Here is a 22791-nt window from a genome sequence, read left to right as displayed (position 1 = left end):
CCAAAGAACTCTGATCATGAAAGGCCACTCCACAGAGTCAAAGGCCTTTTCCATATCCAGGAAAACTGTTAGGGCAGTGTTTTCCTGACGCATGTGCTGCATTGTCCCTAGCACTGTGCGGATATTATACGTCAGGTTCCTGTTGGGGACGAAGCCGGCCTGTTCAGGGGCTACCAGGTCGGGAACCAATAGCGCCAAGCTGTTGGCCAGCACTTTAGCAAAGAGTTTTGCGTCCACGTTTAACATGGAGAGCGGCCTGTATGAACCGCAGGACTCCGGGGGCTTCCCCGGCTTTAGAATGGGAACGAGTAGGGCCTCCCTCATTGAGAGGGGCATTGTACCTTCCTCGCAAATATCATCGAAGAGGGTGATCAGGTGCGGGACTAGCTTGTCTTTAAACGTCTTGTAAAAGCCCACTGTCAATCCGTCGGAGCCCGATGCACTACCTGATCGCATGCTCGCCAGTGCCTCCAGTATCTCGTCCTCCTGAATGGGGGACATCAAGAATTCTCTGTCTGAGTCCGGTAAGAATGGCATGGCGATATGCTCGAGGTAGTCATCTATCTCTTCCTCAACTCGTAGCGATCTGGACTTGTACAGCTCGGCATAGTACTGCCGAAATGTTTGAAGGACCTCCTCCTCGTCCGAGATTACCTCTCCCTCCGGTGTGTGAAGTTCGTCCACCACCAGAGGTCTTCTGGTGCCGCGCACCATTCTAGCCAAAAGTGCCCCCGGTCTATCCCCCTCCCCGTAAGTTCGAGCCGTCGCATATTTTCCCATGTGTAGCATCTCCCTGTCGGCTAGCTCATGGTATTATGTCAGCAGGAGTTTAAATTGGGAACCGATGTTCGTCCCAGGATCACCCAATTGTTGTCCCTCTAAGTCAGACAGTCGGGATTCAAGTGTTGTCAAATCTCGACTAATCGACCGAAGCACACTCGAGTGTTTGGACATCACCATGCCCCTGATGTAGGCCTTAAACGCGTCCTATATGGTCTGAAAGATGTCGATGGTCCCCAGATTTGTTTCAAAAAACATATCAATATTGTCCGCCAGTTCGCCCCGAAAAGCCTCATCCAGCAGGGAGTAAGGGGGAAACCTCCAGGTAAAGGGGGGGATAATCCTCCTTGGGGTCACTAGATGCAGCAGTATGGGGGAGTGGTCCGAGAGAGTACGGGGGAGCACCTCGCACCTCCGAACGTTATCCACCATAGCCTGTGACACTAGCCAGTAATCGATTCTGGTGTGAATATTGTGGAATGCAGAGTAGTGAGTGAAGCCACCTTTCGTGGGGTGTTTGCTTCTCCACACATCCACCAGGTCCAATTTAAATAATTCCGCCTTCATGTGTGCGGCCGAGGCCACAGGCCTCCGGGCAGGCCCCGAAGACCTATCCAGGGCAGGGTCAAATACAAAGTTAAAGTCACCACCCCACAGTGCTCTGGTAGAAGCGAATGTTCTGCATTGCGCCGAAAGATTTGTGTAGAATTCAGGGCAATCATAATTTGGGCCGTAGACATTAACCACCAACAGATCAAGGCCCCTACCCACACATCTAGCAATAACAAACCGACCCTCCGGGTCAGATGCCAGTGGAACCAGCTTTAGTTGGGAGGTAGGGCTGACCCAGGTAAGCACACCTCTGGATTGTGTCGTGAACCCTGCAGCCACAATATGTCCCCCGAGCCCCCAGGCCTGCAACATCCTGCTAGTGGATGGGAGGTGGGTCTCCTGGAGGAGAGCTAGGTCAACATGGTGTCTGTGCAAGTAACTTAGGACCTTACGTAGTTTACGGTAATCATTAAGCCCCCGCACATTCCACGTCAACATCTTTAATTCCAGCGGGGTGTGTGCGGTGCCTCCTCCATTAGTGCTAGTCATCCCAACTGTGAACACCATAGGTCGCAGATAGCAATTCTGTCATGGCATGTTCTCACGCTTGTCTTATCATCAGGCAACACATTGCATGGCATTGATTTCAAAACCCCACAATCTAAACAGCAATTACATTCCACAACATAACTCACCCCTCGCACAAAGCTGGCCTCCCCCAACCCGGCCAACCAATCCCCAACCCGCCCACAGCCGACCACCCCCAACCAGGTCAGACAGAGCCCATAACCACCCCCCTTCATCCCAGAAATAGCAGACTCAAACCAGCCCTTTAACTGGCTCACACCGGAGCCTCACAGCCAAAAGCACTGGGGCGGACGTTGCCAGCCAGAATCAGTATCCCAACTGCCCAACACCGCAAAGATAGCGCGCCCCTGTGCCTGGCCCCAGCAGGTGGTTCAGTGCCATAAGCTAGACCCAGAACAACAAGTCCAATGGCATGATCCACCTCACCCCCCCCCCGTGACCCAGGGCTCCCCGGAGTCCTCTGTCTCTGCAGCCACCCACTCATGTGATGAGATCCGCAACGCGGAGCATCAGCCCAGGGTAAGGATTCCTCCCAGCTATTCCAAACACAGAGATAAAGCTAAGCATTTTCACCCATCAGTGTGCCCACTTGGCTCCTCCATCACATGGTCCAGTGGGAGCCGCCAACACAGGCCAAAGCTGCCTCCCACCGCCCCCAGCGCTGCGCAAGCCCACAAGAAGGAAGTGTACCAAACTTAACGGAGTCTCGCCCAAGGCACGCTGTCACTGCATGTTCAGTCTTGCTCATCCATTTGCGAGGCAGCATTAGTGTTGTCGTAGCTGCTCCTCTGTTCGTCCCTGCGCTCTCTGGACCATTGATCCGGAGCTTTGCGGGATACATCATGGCGTAGTCCAAACCCAGTTCCCGCAGCTGCTTTTTGTATGAAGCGAATTGCCTCCTTTCCTCCTGTACTTTAGCGGTAAAATCCGGGTAGATGGAGATGTCCATGCCCTCATACTGCAGCTTGCCTTTGTCCCTGGCCAGGCGAAGCGCCGTGTCTCTATCCCGATAGTTCAGAAGTTTCGCTATTATGGGGCGGGGAAGCGCGCCCGGCTTAGGTTTAGGACCCAGGGTGCGGTGAGCCCTTTCAACAATGAACATGGGTGAAAAGACATCTTCTCCAAGTAGCACCTTCAAGAGTTTCTCGACGAAGAGCTCCATTTTACCAGTCTGTGTGGTCTCCGCCACTCCCGTGATACGAATGTTGGAACTCCGTGACCTCGCCTCCAAATCTTCTGACTTGTCTTGGATCACCTGTAGAAGTCTGCCAAACTGCTTTCGGTCTTTGTCCCACTCCGACTGCGCCTCTTCCGCCTCCGTCAGCCGTCTTTCCGCCATGTCGAGACGTTCAGCATGCTTGTCAACATGTTCCGACATGCGATCCATACGATATGTCAGGGCGTCAATTTTGGTTTCAATGGCCGCTATACTGTCTTGTATTCCCTTTTCCATGGAGACCAGCAGGTCTCGGAGATCAGTGCCCACCGATCCATCCGGGGCAGCCCCCTTCGGGGACGCCTCTGTGGCTGGCACCTCCCTCGTCTTGGTCCTACGCTGCTCAAAGGAGTGTTTAGCCTGCGTTCTGTCGTTCTTCCCCATGGCTATCCTGCTGGACATTAAGGAGGCCCGCCGCGCCGTCGTCTGTACCCAGTAGGAGTATTCTAGTGGTATGCCGCGCGCTTCGGAGGTCAACACGCTCCCCGTGTCCAAGGCCAGATCTCCAGTGGGGACACCCAGTAGTAGGGACGGCAGTTCCTGGAGTCCTGTTGCACACAGCACCAGATTGGTGGCCCGCGGCGGCCAGCAGAATCACTGCCCCATCGAACTCGCAAAGTCTATACAGCACTACACAGCCCCTCTGTATCGAACCTCTTAAGCCAGGGATCCAGCCTAGTATGGAGATTGTCTAAGTGCAGGGGACCCACCTCTCCTCAGGGTCCCAGGGGTCAGGCCGCCATCGTCAGGGCCCTCAGCCGCAGTCGCCACTATCACCGCCGCCGCCCAGGTCGACACGGCCCAGCGCTGTTGCAGATCTATACCTGGGCCCAGCCTTGTCGCAGTGCACGATTACCCCAGAGTCCGCTCAACTGCCAGTGCAGTCAGATCCCAAGATGGCGGCTACTATAAAAGCCTGCAGTCAGCCACTGGTCACTGTTGGAGGCTGCCTCCACACGCAACCACGGGGTCGCTCACTTCCGCATCCACTCGGCTGAGAACCGGGCTCAACAGCGGGGGCCCTCAGCAAGCGCTGTCCCAGTCTTGTGCTCCACCAAACCACCGGATCCCAACTGTGTACTCACAGTTATAGCTCAGGGCAGCGGCGAATATCTGGCAGTGTCCCCGAGTTGCTCGTCGGCGTCACCGTGCCCCAGGCAGCACTCCTCCAGTCAGGTTCCTGCCCGGCACGTATGCTCCCTCGCCGCCAAGTACTCCGTCCAGTGCAGACCGGGCCAGGGGCGGTCCGCCGGTGCCAGTCTCCCGAGGTGCACCTCAATCGGCTGCTCGACTTTGCCACTGGGCGGCCAGCAAAGGCACCGCCGGTGTGAATGCCCCAATATCCGAGGCGGAGTAGTATCAGGAGGGGGGAGGACGCTGGTCACCGCCAACTAACTTTTCGGGACTCGGCGGAGGATCCGAGCCACCGGCTTCTGCGGCACAGCCCGAGCCGCACGCCGGGTGACGTCGCTCGGCTGGCTATTCAGGACAGGCAGCGGATTCAGGCCCAGTCCGCGGCCGCTGGGGGACTCTCTTTACGTCTCCGCAAGCCGCAGTCGGCCGGATCTCCGAACACCTCCTCAAGGTCCCGGGGGCCACCGGGGAGAGCACAGAGGTATTAGGGCCGGGCTAGGCACTTTGAAGGATGTTATTTTGGGATATTAAAGGGGCATAGGCGAGGAGCCAAACGCTCACGTGTCCGCCATTGACGCCGGCAAGCTCCGCCCCCCTGTGCACCTTCCCTATTATAAACTTTGACACACGCATTCTAAATTGCAGAGTACTATTTTTGAAACCGTACACTCAAGAATGCCATATACAACATACCACTCACTATTTCATAGGTCTACACAGACATATAGTCACTTACACTTGTAGTTACTCCTCAATACAGGACTATAATATGCACTCATACATCTATACATGCAGTCACACTCTGCCACTCATCCATAGAGTTACTCACACACCTAGTTAGTAAAGCAAATAATCAACTACATACCTATTTGCTCATGTATACAGTTATACACACCACCTTTGTTATTTTTAGACATACTACATCATTTATTTATACAGATACTAACACATATTTACTGTGTTATACAATCACCGATAGAAGCAGACACATATTTAGCCACACACTCTTCAAATAACTTAGTGTCACTTATACTCATTTATATACTCCAACACTCACATATAGTGCCTTATAACACATGTAGTTATTCACGGATATACCACTGAGACATTCATTCACTCACCAACACACCCATACACACACTAACTCACCCATACAGCCCTCCCCAGATGCACTTTATAATCCATACAACCACTGAATCATCCACTTAGACATCTATGCACAGACTCATACACCCCCCCACGCATCCACCCACACAGACACTCAGGGACTCATAGAGATACTCAGACTATAAATCAATAACTTATTTAGACACTCATGTAGTTATTCAGCAACCCATGCAGTTGCTTACACACCAACGAAGAGACTAACACAGACTTTTACACTGTTTAGTCACTAACCCATGCATTCAGTAAGACACGTTCAATTACCCACTATATATATACCATATTTAACCTTTACAGAAACACACAGTCACTGGATGATGTCATCAGTGATGTCATTTGAGATGTCATCAGTGATGTCATCATTGATGTCACTGACCATGTCATGAGTGATGTAATATATGACATCATCAGCAGTGCATTGTGGGCATGCTAGTTATAGTTAGCTCAACTAACCAGAACAGGCGGATTTCTCTGGTTTTATATGAGTGAAATGTCCAATTAACTATAACGTCCATGAAACCTATGTTTTTTTTCAGTGAATTTCTAAGGTTTTTTAAATGCTAATTCCTAACTATAACTTCTGTAAAACCTATGGTTATATATATATATATATATATATATATATATATATATATATATATATATATATATATATATATATATATATATATATATATATATATATATATATATGAAAAAAGATTCCTCCCCAGCCTGCTCTGCGCTCGCAGACACCGCCTCCGCGCCAGCAAGGAAGAGGACCGGACCAGCAATTCAGCAAAGATGGTATTTTTTATTTACAGATTAAAACAGAACCAGCGACGCGTTTCGGGCGGGAAGCCCTTGATCACGCTGCGGTCGCCAGTAGGTAGTTATAGTTAGGATTTTTTTCAATGTTAAATCTCAAAATTCTATTTGGAATAACTTTGGCACCGGTTGACGAATCTGCCTGAAAATTTCCTGAAAATGGCCTCGTCGAGCTCCGGTCCTTCCTTGAAAGTTTGGGGGGGATACGTCAAGCGGGGGCCGAGATAAAAGGGGGGTCCCAAAACGCGTTTTCCCCATGTTAATTTCCATAGGGCGGTCGATTTCACTTTTAACCCGAACGGCTGAATGGATTTCCACCAAATTTGGCAAAATTGTAGGGATTGGTAGCCTGATGTGCCTTTGCTATGTCTCAAGATATGTGCTGCAGTGGATTTTGAGTAATTTAGGTTCCAAAAAATATATATATCTATAGCAGCGCACCGGTGCGCGCACCAGGGAGCGCTCCGGGCGCGTGACGCGAGGTGCGCATGGAAAGCTGATTGGCTCTCGGGTGTCTGTAAACATTCGAAACAGTCCAGAGCGGCCGCCATCTTGTGTCTCGGTAAAATCGAGACATAAGAGGTGGCTAAAACTAAGGGGGAACTGACCATAAGGCGTCAGGGATAGACCCCTTTGACCCCCTAGGTTTGATGTGGGGGCTATAAAAGGGCCCCGCGGGGCATTTAAAATATTTTTTTTTTTTTCGTTTTGCGCGGGAGAAGCGCCCGGTGCGCGCACCGGGGAGCGGCCCTGGGAGTGTACTATGAGGAAAAAAGGTGACAGAGTTTTTAAAAAATGAAGTTTTGATTTAGAAATTGGAGGTAGTTCTAAAAAGAACTTTTTTTTTTCTTCTTTTTGTTGTTTTATATTTTTTTGTGTTTTTTGAACTTTTTGAACTTTTTTTGGCTTTTCAAAACAGTTTTATATTTTCTTTGTATTTTTTTAGGGGGAGAAACAAAAAAAGGGAATTGAAACTGGCTCAACTGGAGCAAAAAAACAAAAAAACCCAAAAAATTACTTCTTTTTGGGGCACTTGTGATTATCACCTGCAAGGACGATGAGCTTAACGCTTTTTTCGCCATAGGCGATAAGCTTGCCACATGCAGAACAAGTGATTTTAAAATCAGCAAATCTCGGCTGAATGCAAGGCATCACCTCGGATGTTTCTGGTTCTGATGAAGTGGGTTGGTTTCTTTGGGAGGGGGTCCTTGATGACTGGGGGAGGTTACTGGCCAGTTCCCTGAACTCTGCACGAGAGTAGTTGTTTGGGTGCTTTCTGGTCATGTGCCGAATCATGGTATAGTTACCAAAAGAATATTTTTTGTTTGGGTTGTTCCGTGAAAGTTCATCATTGCAGATGAGGCAAGTCACCTTGGGCGCATTCACCTTTTTTTTCCCCTCTGGGATTGAAAAAAACTGCCATACAATGTGTGGTTTGGGTTTGTAAGGTGTATTTTCTTCTGGCAGCCATCTTCTTCTCCCCTCCTCCTCTTCCTCTTCCTCCTCCTCCTGTTCTTGACCACCAATATAATTTGGAGCTGGTCCTCTTGGTGGTTGTGGTGGTGGTGGTGGGGCAGATGCACCAGCTGATGCTACTACTGAAGCCATTATTTGGAGCAAAAAAGTAGAGAGAGCAACAAACAGGTCTTCCTCAGTCAAAGGACAAAGTCAGAATAAGGAAAAAAGGTGGGGTCTTTCATCATTTAGAAAAAAAACTGTCCTGAACCAATGAGAAGTGTTATTTTCAGGTCACAAGACCAGGGGCTTCATCATTATGAAACTAAAACTGTTATGAACCAATGAAAAGTGTTATTTTCTGCTCACATGACCCGACGCGCTTACGCTACGCGCCCGGGGCGCGCCCGGGGGCGCGCAGCGTAAGCGCGTCGGAAGTTTACGTTGTGCGATCGTATTCGCTCGAGTACTTCCGGGTGCGCTTACGCCGTATCGCGTAGCCGCGTCCGCGTGATACGCACGGCGTAAACGCACCCGGAAGCATTCGACGTGCTTACGCGACGCGCCCCTGGGCACGTAGCGTACGCACGTCGGGTCATGTGACCTGAAAATAACACTTTTGATTGGTTCACAACAGTTTTGTTTTCCAAATGATGAAAGACCCCACCTTTTTTCCTCATTTTCACTTTGTTGTTTGAGAGAAGAAGACCTGCATTCTGTGAGAAATGGCTTCAGTAGTAGCAGGTGCATCTACACCACCAACACCTCCACCACCACCACCACCACAAGGATCACTACAAGACCACATTGGTGGTCATGAAGAAGAGGAGGACGAAGAGGAGCAGAAGGAGAGGCAATATCTGCCTGAGGACAATTCCCCATACAGACCAAAGGAACATTTTATTTGGGAGTTTTTCAAGATGCCAAGGGGTGCCAAAAAGGTAAATGCAGCAAAGGTGACTTGCCTCATCTGTGACCAAGAACTGTCAAGAGGGAACCCAAACAAGAAATATTCGTTTGGGAACCACACTATGATAAGGCATATGCAGAGGATGCACCCAAACATTCAAGAGCAGAAGTCAGGGAACTGACCAAGAACCCTCCCCATCCTTCTACTTCAAGCACCTCCAACCAACTCACTCCATCGGGTGCAGAGGCTAGGGAGATGGTCCCTAATGTCCAAACCAAGTTTTCAAAATTTAAATTTGTTTGCATATATTGCAACAAAACAATATCATATGGTGAGCAGAGCATCACTTTACTTAATCTAGCTGCAGACAACCATCACTGCAGCAAGCAACTTTAATTTTTTTCTATTTTTTTGCTCCAGTTGAGCTGTTTGCAATTCCCTGTCTTTTGTTTCACCCCAGAAAAACTACAAAAAAATATAAAATTGTTCTGAAAATCAAAAAATGGTCCAAAAAACAAAAAAAATATAAAACAACAAAAAGAAAAAAAAAACAGTTCTTTTCAGAACTACCCCCAATTTATATGAAAATGCTACATTTTAAAAAAACTGTCTTTCTTTTTTCCCCCATGGTACGCTCCGCGGTCCGCTCCCCGGAGCGCGTACCGGGCGCTACCCCCGCGAAAATCGAAAAAAATAAAAATAATGTTATGCCCCGCGCGGCCCTTTTATGACCCCCACATCAAACCTAGGGGGTCAGGGGGGTCTACCCCTGCCCCCTTATGGTCATTTCACCCTTTGTTTTTGCCACCTCTTGTGTCTCGATCCTACCGAGACACAAGATGGCGGCCGCTCCTGACTGTTTGGAATGTTTACAGACACCCGAGAGCCAATCAGCTTTCTGTGCGCAAGTCGCGTGGCGAGCCCGGAGCGCTCCCCGGAGCGCGTACCGGGGCGCTGCTATAGATATATATATTTTTTTTTACCTAAACTACTCAAAATCCACTGGAGCACATATCTTGAGACATAGCAAAGGCACATCGGGCTTCCAGTCCCTACAATTTTGCCAAGCTATGTGGAAATCCATTCAGCCGTTCGGGCTAAAAGTGAGGTCGACCGCCCTATGGAAATTAACATGGGGAAAACACGTTTTGGGACCCCCCTTTTATCTCGCCCCCCGCTTCACGAATCCCCCCCACATTTTCAGGGAAGGAGCGGAGCGCCGCGAGGCCATTTTGAGGAATTTTTCAAGCAGATTCGTCAACCGGCGCCAAAGTTATTCCAAATAGAATTTTGAGATTTAACATTGAAAAAAATCCTAACTATAACTACCTACTGGCGACCCCCAGTAGGTTATCTATATATATATATATATATATATATATATATATATATATATATATATATATATATATATATATATATATATATATATATATATATATATATATATATATATATATATATATATATATATATATATATATATATATATATATATATATATATATATATATATATATATATTCAGACACACATATATATATATATATATATTTTGAGCAAGCAGTACAGGCTGCCATTGAATCCATTAGGGTGTGATTAACATGGGAAACAGCTTTTTAACCGATTGAGATATGTTTTGCCTACATCAGTTGCAGTAGACTTGGCCCACTAGGGCACGATAGGAGTCATCCCTGTACTCAACAAGGCAGATCTATTAATGCATATATATATATATATATATATATATATATATATGTGTGTGTGTATGTATACATACACACACACACATATATTTATTGAGCCAGCAGTATGGACTGGCATTGATCCATTAAGATGTGATTAACCTAAGTTTCACCTACAAGAGTGGCAGCAGACTTGGCCCACGGGGGCATGATAAGAGTCATCCCTGTACTCAACAAGGCAGATCTATTAATGCATTGACTGATTTAGCAGCAGTCCTCCTTTTAACCAAAATGAGTATGCAGTGGAAAATGTATGGGACATGAACGCTGATCACCCCCAGATGGAGAGAAGTAATCTGGCGCGGTGAATCAGGAACACTCCAAGATGGTGCCCTGGTTGCTCGTGTGATGGACACATAGTATGTTTCAAATGTTTTACATTGGTGTAAATATATATGGTGACGTATTGTTTGCCAATGTCATCCATGACCAAGGCCATAGTGCCAACGCATCACCAAATTGGATAGTGAATGGGCACTAATAAATTAACTGAGCACCTTGGAGTGAGCGCTGTTGTTGTCATAGGATCCGAGCTTCGTGCACATATTTATGTTCACTGGAAAAAAAAACACAGTTAAAAGGTAAGCTGTGTTTGAGGCTCAAATGCGGAAAACCACTGAAATTCCCAGGTATGCTTAAGAATGCACACAACACGTCAAAACTCACTTATTTTGGGTAAACAAATAAAACCATATGTAAACAAATAAAACCATACCTCAAAGGCGTCACTGTCATCATGAACAACCCTCCTGCTGAGGAAATATAAATTTTATGGCCAAGAAATGTTCCCTAACGTGTACCCCACCGTCTCCATGTACGAGCTTAAAGTGCATGTAACTTCCCTCCTGTGCCAGCTATGAAGACGCAAATACATTTGCATCCAACGTTAACATGTCCTCTTTCAGACCCACCCTGAATGGGTTGAATATTCCGTTCCTAAGTATGCCATGCCAACGTCTTTTTGTGGTGTACTTTACACGTTTTTCAGCTCTGGCGAAGTAGGCCCTGAATTCTGCCATCGAGCCTTTTTCTGCCTTCTGACTCTGAACGCCTCAGCCGGGGCTGCCTCTGTACCCGTGACCTCTGCCTTACTCCCTGTGCGGCTAACGGCGCTTAGCTCAGCCTGCTGCCTGCCAAGACTGAATTCAACCTTCGAATTATCTGTTCCGCTCCTCGAAAATGCATTCCTACCTACTAGTTTAAGTAAACATCCCCCCAGCTGCAGAGCAAAGGGCCCGGCCTCACTGTCTCCGTGCAAGTAATTCATAGCCTCTGTTACTATGGTAGGCCCATGCCCCCTCGCATCTCATGCAGACACTTAGACGCTTATACACGCACTCACAGTCAGTATAGAATAGCTTCTGCCCCAGAGACCTTTTCCTTCTAGATAATATGGTTCCTAAACATCAGATACCAGATATGATAGAGGTACGAGTTGATCTGACATGCCAGACTTCTGTCTCTTTCCGCCAGTGTAAATGTCAAGTCCCCTGCACCCTCCAGTTTCACGTCAATCACACGTCATGCAGCTGCGCGCGCATCCAGGCCTCAGATTTCTGCTGACATTGCCAAATTCTGCTTTGTACCCACCTACTCGTGACACTTACATATGACGTTTCTAGCACACGCCTCTATGTTCACGCCTAGTTCACGCCTTCTAATTACGTATCACTACCACGTGTGTGCTCTTATCTTGTTTCTCCCAGCTGTTACGCCTACTGTATTGGTATTCATTATATGATTTAAGTATATAAGCTATGTATTGTCAATAAAATATTGCTCTATCCCTTCCTGCACCCCAGTGGTGGCAGGAACCCGATATCCGATCTGGTACCATGACCATTCCTTTTTAAGGAATAAAACCCCTAAGAACTCTAACACCACGGACTCTGCCTCTTTCTTTCCGATTGAGTTATTTTTGTTTAAGTACTTACCTGCATAGAAATTAAGACGGGGGGCGTGGCTTGGATGCCGAGGAGGTAGGCAGCGTGAGCTCGGAGCTCCGTGCCCGATCCCGGAAAATATCCTGAATATCTGATCGGACCCCGGTGTAACCAGTATCATCCGGTACTGGAAGGCACTGCGGAGGGCCCGGGGCCCACGGAAGACGACACCGAACCATTCCGCAGCGATATTTCGGCTTTGAAAGTTGGACCCAGGCGAGAAGTCGCGGATCCCAAAATGGCGGCGAGGGCATGAGACTCTGAAGCGACGGAGACATCTGCCTGGAGACCTGCAAAGGACTGCTCCCTGGCGACACTGGGGTGTTGACGGCTGCATCGCACCTCTCCCCCCAGGTGCCGGGTGGACCTTGGGCGTGCCCTCGGGCGGAGACTGGGGACCCCCCCTGGTAGGGGCGACGACAGTGCGATAGTGACCCAGCAACGAGAACCCTGGGCCCCTGGCACGACTGGCGCCGGCCGGGCTGCGATCATTCAGTGTTTCCTGCTTTTTGGAGATAACTTCGGGCCCGGGAGCCCTGCCGGAGGGCGATACCCAACGGCACACGGAGGACGGCCAGGAAAGTACCCGGAGGCCACCGAACGAGCCGGCCCAGATGGGGAAGACGAAAGGGAAGGGAGATGGCGCGACCGATACTGAGGCCGCGGAGGGAGCGGAGCGAGACCAAGCGGCATTGCAGCGGATGCAGGATCGTATCCTGGAGGCCATCGCCACCACAAAGGACGCCCTGCAGCAGGATATAGCTCAGGTGGCGACGGGTTTGGGCCTCCTGAAGGCCGACCATGACAAGCTTAAGGACAGGGTGAAGTCCGTGGAGACCACGGTTAAAGAATTAGCCCCGGGCCAAGCCACAATGAAGGCCCAGATGGCGGACGTGATGGACCGTCTGAAGGTGTTAGAAAGGAGGGCCGAAGATGCGGAAAACCGAAACAGGCGCAACAACGTTCGCCTAGTGGGCCTGCCGGAAAAAAATCGAAGGCGACGACATGGTGGGCTACCTTGATAATTGGTTGCGGACGGAGGTGGCACCGGAAGGATTGTCCCCCTTCTTCTCCCTGGAGCGGGCACATAGAGTTCCAGCGCGCCCGCCAGCCTTGGGCCTTCCTCCTCGCCCAGTGGTGTTTAAGTTGCTCCTCTACCGGGACAGAGACTGGCTCCTACAGAGGGCGAGAGAAGCGGGGCCATTTCAAGTGGATAACAATAGAGTCACCATGTTCCCGGACTATACATTTGAGACGCAGCGACTCCGGGCAAACTTTCTGTCCCTCAAACGGGAGCTCCGCCAGGAAGGCATCAAGTACTCCCTGTTGTTCCCTGCCAAGCTAAGAGTGGTGGTGGATGAGAAAACATTATTCTTCACGACCTCCGCAGACGCTTGGGACTGGTGGGACACTTATAAAGCGGGCACGGATGGTGCTAAGGCCAGGGAGGAGGAGGCTAAGGTGGCGCAACCGGTCAGGCAATCCCTACGGATCAGGAGGAACCGCAAGAGGACTGGAAAACCATCGGTGTCGCAGACTGAGGCGGAGAGGCAGGCAGCACTGCAGGCGGTAGTGGACTTATCTAGGACCGCCAGGAGTCGGTCCGGGAAGGGCACGGAATCGGAAGACCCGGGCACGGGCTCAGAGACGGGACAGTCGGAATTTGGTGGAGCCCGGGGCCCTATCGTGACGCCGCAGACTTCGGGGGAGATACTGGAGGCGTGTTGAACTGAACTGGTGGAGTGAACTCGTTGTTTGGACACCGGGGCACTGGGCCCGCAGCAATGGAACGTTATTGATTGAGGTTTTGGGGAGCTGTAAGGTGGGGATTGTGGGATGGAGTGCACGGGGCTGACTTGTTTTGAGGTTACATTGCATTGAGCCACGCCTTACTGGCCCCTAAGGTCACCGCAGTGGGGACTGCGACTGTTACCGCCTTTCCTTGAGGGGTGGTTGGGAGTGTTGGTTTGGATGGGGGTACTTCCAGTTGCGGGGGGGCCTGTCCTGGGGGGGTGGGAGAAGCGAGCAGTTGGGGTTGCTCGGGGGGTAGTTGTTGTTGTAGGGGTTCGGCTTCCTGTTTGGAGTGGGTGGGTGGGTGGACCCGTGGTCGCGGGACTTTTGCGGACAATGTTCTTTGCTCTTTGGTCCGGTTGTGTAGGGGGGGATGGCTAGTACCGGGGCGCTGAAATGTGTGACCTGGAATGTGCGGGGTATGCAGTCCATGACGCGCAGACATAAAGTCCAGGCGTACCTCAAGCGTAGGGGGGTTCATATAGCGTTCCTGCAGGAGACGCATCTTAACAAGCAGGAGAGGCTGCTCTGCAGAGGCGCTGGAGGGGGCAGTTATTTTACACGACGTCTTCAGCTTTTGCAAGGGGGGCACTGATTTGGATACGGGCGGGGGTCCCCTTCCAGGTCTCGAAGTCAGTGGTGGACCCGGAGGGCAGATATGTGGCGGTGGAGGGGAGGCTGAGAGGCAGGGTGATATCTCTCTGTAATGTGTATGCTCCTAATGTAGACCTACCCGCCTTCTTGTCTACTATCTCGGGCAAATTGGCGGGTTATTTGGCAGGGCCGGTCCTCTTGGGGGGGGACTTCAACTCGGTTGAGGATGTGTTACTAGATAGGTCCCATCCCCCGCTGCGCGCGTCCCCAGTGCATAGGGTCGCTAAGCGTAGGTTGGAATGGCAGGAAAGCTGGGCCCTCACGGATGCATGGAGGGCGTTGCACCCCACCACTAGGGACTATTCCTTTCACTCGCACCTACATGACCTGCATGTGAGGCTGGATGCGTTTCTTTGTTCGGCGTGTGTGCTCCCCGCGGTGGGAGGGGCGGAATACTTGGCCAGGACGCTATCGGACCACAACCCTTTGTTGATGTCTCTGGAATGGATGGTGACTGTTAACTGCGTGCCAACATGGCGCCTGCAACCTGACACCCTGGATGACTTGTTGTTCAGGGAGGCCCTGGGTGAGCGCATTGAGAGATATTTTGAGGAGAACAGTGGCTCGGCCTCCACTAGGGCGGTCGAATGGGATGCGTTTAAGGTGGTAGTGCGGGGACACTGCATTGGCCACACGGCAGGGGCTCGGAAAACACTGCTGGATGACTTAGATAAGGCTGAGACGCGGCTGAGGGACTTAGAGAAGAGGCGCCCGAATCACCCTGAGCTGCAGGAGGGGCTTAGCGGGGCACGGGAGGGGCTGGCGGTAGAACTAGAGCGGCTGCGCAGCTTTGATCATAAGGAGTACATGGCAAGGGCGCATGCGGAAGGTGATAAGGCGGGGTCGATGCTGGCTTGGCTTGCTAACCCCATCCGGAGGGGTGTGCCGATCATGGGGATCCAGGAGCCAGGGGAGGAGCCCTGCCACACTCAACCCGGGATCCTGAATAAGTTTCGTGCTTATTATGAGGGGCTCTATGAGAGTGGTGGAACGGGAGGGGCGGACGAGCTTGAAGAGTTCCTGGACGGGTTACAGTTGCCGCGAGTGGAGGACTCGGAGGCGGAAGAGCTAGGTCGGCCCATCTCTCTTGGGGAAATAGGTTGTGCTGTAAAGCAGATGGCTAGAAATAAGACCCCGGGACTCGACGGACTGCCTATTGAATTTTATGGTAAATACCTAGAGCACCTTGCCCCACGGCTGCGCGAGGTGTACAACGAGGCACAGGCGAAGGGCCGACTCCCGGGCTCCATGTGCGAGGCCCTCATGATCCCGCTCCTGAAACCGGGCAGAGAGAGTGCGGCTCTGTCCTCGTATCGTCCGTTGTCTATGTTGACGACGGACTACAAGATCCTCAGTAAAATTCTGGCCAACAGACTGCTGGTACACATGACAAGCCTGGTTCACGGTGACCAGTGTGGTTTCATACCGACACGCAACACCACTCATAACATTCGTAGGCTCACGAGACTGATGGGAGCGGACTGGCCTGACGCCGTCTCCCCATTTGTCCTCTCCATTGATATTGAGAAGGCATTTGACAGCCTTGAATGGGGATACTTGTTTGAGGTGATGCGTCGCTTCGGGCTGGGGGACGGATATATAAAATGGACCAAGATCCTGTACACCGAGGCGGTAGCGAGGGTTCGGGTGGGCACACTGATCTCGGGACAATACCCGATTAAACGTGGCACTAGACAGGGTTGTCCCCTATCCCCGCTCCTATTCGCGTTGGCGATGGAACCCTTCGCGGCGGAAGCCAGACTGGGCCGCCACTACGCAGGCTTATCTTTTAGGGGGAGACCGCAATTCATATCCCTGTACGCGGATGACCTGCTGATGTTTTTGGCCGATGCGGGCCCCGAACTTCAGGGGGCGCGGCAGCTACTGGGGCAGTTCGTCCGGTTGTCGGGCCTGAGGGTCAACTGGCCTAAGTCCTGTCTGTTCCCCCTGAGGCCGGGTGAACCGTGCCCACTCACTGCTCAGGAACTCCGGTGGGAACCGCGCTGCCTGCATTATTTGGGGGTCTATGTATACCACACCCCGTCCGACCTACTGGATGGCAATATTACTCGCTGCATCAACGCTCTGCGGGGGTCCATGGACTTCTGGGCAACTCTGCCGTTGTCCCTGGCGGGTAGAATCTCCCTGCTTAAGATGATAGCCCTGCCCAGGCTTTTGTACTATTTTAGGACGCTCCCGGTATGGGTCCCGAGCTCTGTTTTCAGACGCCTAAGGTCATTGGTCATAGCCTTTTTGTGGGGCACGGGAAGGAGGCGCATAGCGCTCGACACCCTGTTGCGCCCCAAAGATGATGGAGGGATGGCGGTGCCGGATTTTGAAGGATACTACTTAGCCGCGCAACTGCAAACCTTTACTCAGGAGGTGGCGAGGGTGTATAGAGGCCCCGAAGACGCGAGAGTGGAAGGTACCCCGCGACATGTTCTGGCGTATATTACGCTGCACCAGAGGCTCCGGGTGGGAGACCTGACGGTCGAGGAGCAGACGTTCCGGCTTTGCTGGGACCGGGCCCGTAAGCGGGCGGGGGTCCGCTTTATGTATGCCCCCGAAATTCCGCTGGGGATGGTCACCGCCCTCCCACATGGAGGCGACTGGTCGCGCTTAATAGGATGGGAGGAGGCGGGAATACAAATGCTGGGTGACCTTTACGAAGATGGGGTGTTGCAGCCGTTCCAGGGCCTGCAGGAGCGATTTGACCTTCCGAGGGGCGACTACTTGCTGCACGCAGCAGTCACAGGCGCCATGCAAGCTCACTGGGGGGAAGGGCTGCAGGAACCGGGCACCTCGATGGCCTGCCAGTACACCATGATGGCGGCGGGAACCTTTAAGGCTGTCACGTGCCTATACGCTAGGATGCAGCGGGAGGCCTTGCAGCCTTTGGCAGCCCTGAAGGCCAAGTGGGAGCTGGACCTTCAGGTGGAGATTCCAGACACGACCTGGGGCCAGTTGCTAAGGCGGGCACGGAAGAGCTCGAGAAACGCCAGGTTTCAATTGATTCATTTCTATATCGTCCACAGGGCATACCTCACCCCCGGGAAAATCCAACAGTATTTTGGGGCGACCGACGCTGCTTGCCCCAGATGTAATGCAATTGGGGCGGATTTGTGCCATATGCTGTGGGATTGCCCCTCTCTGGGAGACTATTGGCAGGAAGTTGGGCGGGCCCTTAACGTCGCGACGGATAGGGATATCCAGTTTACCAAAGCGGTTGGTGTTCTTCATTGGTTCCCGCACACGCCTAGGAACAAGATGACTAGTACATTTATAGACTTGGGGCTTATTCTGGCCAAGAGGGAGATCACAAGGAACTGGAAGTCCAAAGTGGGGCCCACGTATAAAAGATGGTATGGGGAATGCCTGAGATGGGCCGCGTGTGAAAGTACCTTACGGTACCAGATGGCCTGGAGGTTGAATGACGAGAAAGCTCTGGAAAGGGCGACTGCATGGGAAGTGATGGTGCAGGCGCTCCGGGATGTGGACGATGAGGGGCAGGATGGCGAGAGCGAACTGGGCGGGGCGGACCCCGTCACTACACAGGAGAACACACCTTAGTGAAAGATTACTTCCTCCTGCATCACACCGGACACTTTTACACTGTTAGTCCAGCGCAGAGCGACCACGGGGGAGGGTGGGTAGGGGGCTGTTTTGGAGGGATGTTGGGGTACCGAAATTTGGGGAGGGGGAGGGGTGAAAACCACAAAAGCAACCCAGGGTTATTTGCCTAAGAAAGCGATCGGACATTGTAAGGAGCTACGAGAAATGGGCAGGGATGAGGTCACCCGCAACACGGCTGAGGTGACCCCCCGGATGGAGATCGACTGGGTCGTACTGAGTCTGTACAGGCTGTATTCTAACTGATAATTGTAGTGTCTGTACATTCATATTGGTGATGCAATAAAAATGATGTTAAAAAAAAAAAAATAGAAATTAAGACGGTAAATCAAATATTTACCACACTGCAGAAGTATCCATGTGAGGATGGAGAAAGCAGGAAATCATCTCTTCGAACTAGAACGCGTCAACTGCTTCTTTGTAGCAGCGACCTTCACCTATAGCTGAAGGAGGGGTGAGCAGCACTGATCCGCGAGGGCTGAACCCATGCCAGATTTCCCTAATATCCTCATTAGGATTTTCAAATTTGGGTTAGGTCTGGCCTAGGCAGACCAACATTGGACTCCTCGATCTAGTACAGCCCCTAAGCACCTAGGCAGATTATAAAGAGTTGTAAAGCCTGCTTTTAAACAGAAACATTATCCACCAATTGCTTTCATATTGCAGCGCTCTGAACTATCAGGGTGCACACACAACACATCTGCACAAACCACTGATGCCACATCCAGGAGACTGGAACATGTCTCCAATTGTAAACCTACCTGCTATCTGTTGGAATTATAAACTGGCCCCTAGCTCCTCTGTCACTTAACTAAACCTCTCATATATTGTAGCACTGGTACTAACAAGCGGGTCGTTCCTAAAGGCTGAAGTGTGAGAATCAGAACCAGTCACCTTAAAAAAGTATGAGCTAAAAAGGGTAGTCCAATTGAACACCTTGGCTCTCGCTCACTATACAAGATTTAAAAGACTTCTAAATTGTCTTCTGCACAGATTATTGAATCAATTCTAAATAGCACAATGTCGGCACCTGAAGGACTGCTCCAGCGTTCTCGTCTTCGGTAGGCCTGGACAGCATTGGCCTGCGTCTCTTCATCAGCATTAACACCAGCCGGTGCACCTCCACTGTCGACTACAAGCTCTGAAATGAGAAAACAGTTCTAAGCGTAGGCAAGTATTCCAGTTAAGCATGAACACCACAACTGCTCATCATGCGACAGAAACCCTTCTATGTGCTGGTTACACAATTGTTCTACAAGTAGGCGAACATCCCACAGACGCATAAACACGAGCACTCCTGCTTATCACTGATGATTATCAAACAGATTAAAGTGTGTGTGTTTGTGGGTGACTATCACAGTCATAAACCCCTATTCTGCAGACTATAAAACAAATCAATGTGCGAATATCGCAGTCATTAACACCCTTAACTGCTGAATATAAAACAGAGCTAAGTGTGTGTGTGTATGCTTGTGTGTGTGAATATTGCAGTCTTAAACCCACTAACTGCTGATTATAAAACAGATCAAAGTGTGTGTGTATGCGTGCGTGTTTGCATGTGTGAATATTGCAGAGTCATGATGCCAATAACTGCTGATTATAAAAAAGAATACCGGTATATGTGAATATCCCAGAGAGGCATAAACCCAATCACTGCGTATTATAATTATAACTAGGGCTCCCGATTTTCAGTTTGAACTCATTTTTATACATAAATATGGACAGAAAACCATCAAGTTTCCTATCTGTATTTTTAAATATGGGTAACATACTGAAAGAAACATGCAACGTAACCTGTAAGCACCTGTCCTTGGCATGTAGTGCTGTAGATTCCCATGCTGGACATACTCCTGCCATTTAGTGTTTGGGTCAGATGTTGCAAGTTGTTTTTCTTCGATGAAAGCTTTTGAGTCCTGAGGTTTCAGTAACTCCTCTGGCGCTAAATGCGCCACTCACCGACATGTCACTAACTCCATTGTTAATTTACTTTTAGCCCAGCAGGTGAGAGTATGTATGGAGTAGTGCGTATAGAAGTTAAGTGACCATGCAAGTAGAAAAGAAAGACATTAAAATTAAAAGATACCTGCAGCACCCACTGGCCTCCGGGAAGGTGGGTGGGCACATGTGAATCTAAAGCACTACAAGCATCGAACAGATGCTTACTGGCTAAGCACATATTCTATTCATTGCATGAGTGGCTGTAGAAACACATGCTGCGCAAAGACTGTACAGCAGTACACCCTTAAGCGGTGGCTAGACAGAGCTTGGTGCAAAGGTCTGAAACGATGTCTTGAGGACAGCTTGACCAACGCAAGCCTGCTACTTTGCCTGAACGTCCACAGTGTTTTGTAAATGTGTGCGGAGTGGACCACAGAGCAGCTCCACAATATCAGCAAAGGGTATACTGCCCAAGAGCGCCATGGTAGCTCCCTGTTTGCGAGAGGAGTGTGGCCTGGGGCAGGAAGGTAGGGCGCTTTTAGTGTCAGCATAGCAGGTCTGGATGAATTTGACAACCCACCTGGCAATTACTGCCTTTGACATGGGATGGAATTATCAGGCTGGCAAAAACATACACGCAGCGATTTGGTCCTGACTGTGTAATACAAAAGAGCACGCTTAACGTCAAGTGTGTGGAGTGCCCTTTCAGCGATAGAGTCAGGTTGAGGTAAAACACTGGAAATAATATAGACGAATTAAGGTGGAAAGGAAAGAGCACTTTGGACAAAACCTAACGATTGCTTCTAAGAACCTCTTTGTCTTTATGGAGTTGGAAAAAATATTATTAAAGAACGAGGGCCTGCAACTCACTGACACACCTAAGTGACGCGATTGATATGAGGAAGGCAATCTTCCAGGACAGGAACTGAAGGGGGCAAGGATGCAGTGGCTCGAAATGGAGTCCTGGGAGTTAAGTAAGGACAATTTTACGGTTCCAAACCAGGACAAGAGAGCACCCGCAATGAAATTACATACTTAAGGCCCTCCATGAATGCTTTCATTGCCGGGATTTTGAAGAGGAAAGAATACTTTCTGTTCTGCATATATCAGCAATGGCAGATAGATGTAGCCTGATGGATGTGCAACCCAAATCTGTTCTTTGAAGATGTAGGGAGTTACAAATAATGTCACTGGAGGGGTTGACAGATTGATGTTGTTTGGTATACAGTAGTGACCAAAACACTTCCACTTTGCAGTGTAGCAAGTGTGTGGTGGGCCTACGAGCATCTCTTATAATTTTCATGCATTCCTACAGCAGACCAAGGTAACCGAACTCTAGTACCTCAGGAGCCAAATCACTAGATTGAGGCGCCTGGAGTTTGGGTACCGGACTTTGCCTTGGTCTTGAGGAAGTAGGTTTGGCCTGTTGAGGAGCTACTCAGGTGGAACAATGGATATCTCTAGCAGGGTTCAGAATCATGGTTGTCTTCCTCAGCAAACGGAATAGGAGGAGATGAGGATAAGCGTAGGCAAAGATCCGTTACCAGTTCATCCACAGAGCACTGCCCTTGGACTGGGTGTTTAGAAACCTGTTGGCGAAGTTTTAGCATTACACGTTTTCTGCGGAGGTAAAAAGGTCTTTGTCTGGGGAGCTCCCCCTGTGGAAGTAATGAAGCAGGACTTTCAGGTGCAGTTTCCTCTTGTGGATTTGTTGCCGTGTCCTCCTGAGCAGGTCTGCAAAATTGTTCTCCACTCCGGAAGGCATCTGTTGTGCTAGGGATGACAGTTGAGGTGCGAATGTGTCTCCTTGTTTATGAAGGTAGAACACAGTTGAGTATTCTGTATGCACCACAACTACCTTGCCTTGGATCTGTTGGAGAAAAGCTGGAGTGCTAGATAAATGGCTAACAGTTCCAAGTGGTTGATGTGTAGACGCCTGCAATGAGATGGCCAAACACATTGAACAAAGACATTGGACTCTCATATTACTGCGATGGGCCCCCAAGCTAGCTAGCGATGTGTTCATTGTGATGGTCACCTGCAGAATTGGGTCTGCATATCGACCGCCTTGCAAAAGGTTTTTGCTGTTCCATCGCGGCAGAGAGTGAAGGGTGCTGGCATGCACCATGAAACCTAGACTGCGTAGGAGGGATCTGAGTGTGAGTCAGGCATTTTTGTCTGCTTGCGTTCTTGATCAGCCAGTCATCTAGGTAGGGGAATATGTGATTTCTCTTCCTTCGGAGGTGAGCACATACTAACGCTAAATGTTTGGTAAAGACTCTCAGGCAGTAGCGACTCCGAAGGGTAGTACTGGAAGTGCTGGCCACTTACTGTGAAGTGGAGGTGGCAAAGATGAGATGGATGAATCTAGATGTGGAAGTAGGCGTCCTTCAGATCAAGAATGGCCATGAACTCACCTTGCACACGTGAAAGTATTCTGGCAGGATGTATCTATGGAGAGGGTGGAGGGCGAGGATTGGCCAG

General features: G+C 50.2%; 1 pseudogene; it reads right to left on the bottom strand.

Moving 5' to 3' along the window:
- Nucleotides 1-22791, bottom strand: part of LOC147666676 (uncharacterized) — a 132479-nt pseudogene that overhangs the window by 11617 nt on the left and 98071 nt on the right.

The sequence above is a fragment of the Lissotriton vulgaris genome, unplaced genomic scaffold (genome assembly GCF_964263255.1).
Source record: "Lissotriton vulgaris unplaced genomic scaffold, aLisVul1.2 SCAFFOLD_1845, whole genome shotgun sequence".
Taxonomy (NCBI): Eukaryota; Metazoa; Chordata; class Amphibia; order Caudata; family Salamandridae; genus Lissotriton; species Lissotriton vulgaris.
The sequence above is the reverse complement of the archived record's forward strand: the minus strand, read 5'-3'. Positions and strand labels throughout refer to the sequence as shown.